This window comes from Acomys russatus, chromosome 10 (genome assembly GCF_903995435.1).
Source record: "Acomys russatus chromosome 10, mAcoRus1.1, whole genome shotgun sequence".
Classification (NCBI taxonomy): domain Eukaryota; kingdom Metazoa; phylum Chordata; class Mammalia; order Rodentia; family Muridae; genus Acomys; species Acomys russatus.
This window is the reverse complement of record NC_067146.1, coordinates 30,546,841-30,549,130: the sequence shown is the minus strand read 5'-3', so window position 1 is coordinate 30,549,130 and position 2,290 is coordinate 30,546,841.

Genomic DNA, 2,290 nt, shown 5'->3' with positions numbered 1-2,290 from the left:
GTCTCCTTAATAGCACTCTGGTCTTAATAGAGTGTGTCTCTCAGGGTCTGGCATCTGCTGCATTGTTGGAGCATGGCTGATGCTCATCTCTTCTGAGCTGGATGGCAGTTAAATAGGAGCAATTTATTTCTGGTGTTGTCAATATCACATTTCATGAACCTGAAACTCATTACATGTTTTTTTCAAATTACTTTGCTTGGCTTTGTAAGGGCATTCCGCATTTGCCACAGATCATTCTTTTAGATTTGGAAGGAACAGAAAGTTTCTGTTACACTTTTCATTGGTTAATAAGGTGCAATTTAGGCAGGAGTACTGACTGTAGAAACTTCCCCTGATGTGCTCAAGAGCAAAGACAGTGCTCAAGAAACTTGTAGCTCTCAACGTAATTGAAAGCCTACAGGTCAGGGATGCTAAGAAGTTTCCAGAGACAAATAAGGATTGAGAATTTTTTCTCAAAAAGAAATCAAGAAATTTATCAAGTGGAGGCTATCAGTTTTATTAAGGGCATGCCTAGGTGGGCACTGTAACACTTAAGTCAAATAAAATAGTTCGCTTCTTCTTCTCAGCTTGTTTGTATTTCTATGTTATCCTGGGTTGTTTTCAGAGGTGCTTATTTAGAGCAGAGGTTAATCTACTAAGATCTGCTATATCTTCTTGCAAAGCTCAAGATCTATGGATATTTTTTACATGTTTAAGTAGTTGACATTCATCTAAACAATAATCTTTTATTACAAGTGAACATTATATGAAATTTAAATTTTGTTGTTTGTAAATACAGGCATGGCTGTGTGGGTAAATTACGTCTATAGTTATCTTCAGCATACAATGATATTGTTTTATAGACACATCAAAAAATCCTTGGCCTGGAAAGCCTAAAATAAAGACTCTGAATCTTTGCAGAAGTTTGGCCATGCTTTCTCTAGACAATAACGGTACAAAATTAAGCATTTATTTCATTTCTTTAATTACACCAATTCTGTTACTTAGAGAAAACTGATAACAAGAGCTGCAAAGTCAGGGTTGGCCTTTGGCCCAGGTGAAGTTGCATAAAGGAAACCATTTCTAGAGTTTATCCAAGTTTCTTCTACCTCCTAGTGTTTTAGTGTCGTATCAAGATACAGCTTATTCTTTTTAAAATTTTAATTTATTATAAGTTATTCAGCTTACATTCTGATTGCTATCTCCTCACTTGTATCTTCCAGTTCCCACATACTTTCACCCAATTTCCCTCCCCTAAACCTCTGAGAGAAAGGGACCTCCTCCCTTACCATAAGACCACAGCCTATCAAGTCTCATTCCCCTTCCTCTGTGTGTCACTAGGCCTCTCCAACAATGGAAAGCGATTAAATTGTTAGCACCAGAGTTCATTACAGAACCAACCCTTATTGCATCACAATGATTGAGAATGAGCTGTCCATTGGCGTTATCTGAACAGAAGGTCTAGGCTCGCTGCATGCATTGTCCTTGCTTGGTACAACAGTTTGTGCAGCCACCCTACCCTCCTGGTTCCAGATCCAGCAGCCTTCATGGTCTTCTTGTGGGGCTCCTGAAACTTCTAGGTCTTTCTATGTCTCCATTCTTAATAGCACTCTCAGCACACCAACCAGAGTCCAGCAGCAACTCCAAGCATCTGTCCTGATCTCTCCACGGGGTAGAGTCTCTCAGACAACATCTATGTGGGGCTAATATCCACAGATAAGTGAGAATATACAATGTGTGTATTTCTAGGTCTGGGTTACCTCACTCAGAATGTTCATTTCTAGTTCCATCCATTTGCCTGCAAATTTCAAGATGTCCTTATTTTTAATGGCTGAGAAATACTCCATTGTGTAAATGTACCACAATTTACTTATTCTTTGGTTGAGGGACATCTAAGTTGTTTCCAGATCTTGACTATTATGAATAAAGCTTCTATAAACATAGTTGACAACTGCCCTTGTTGTATGGTGGAGCATATGCCCAGGAGTGATATATATGGGTCTTGTAGAACTATTCCCAATTTTCTGAGAAAGTGCCAGATTGGATTCCAGAGTTGTACAAGTTTTTGCACCTGCACTAGCAATGGAGGAGTGCTCCCCTTTCTCCACATCTTCACCAGCATGTGCTGTCACTTGAACTTTTGATCTTACTCATTCTGATAGGTGTAAGAATCTCAAAATAATTTTGATTTGCATTTCCTTGATAACTAGGCACTTGGAGCAGTTTTTAGGTGTTTCTTTGTCATTCGATGTTCCTTTGTTGGGAATTCTCTGTTTAGCTCTGTACCCCATTTTAAAATTGGATTATTTGG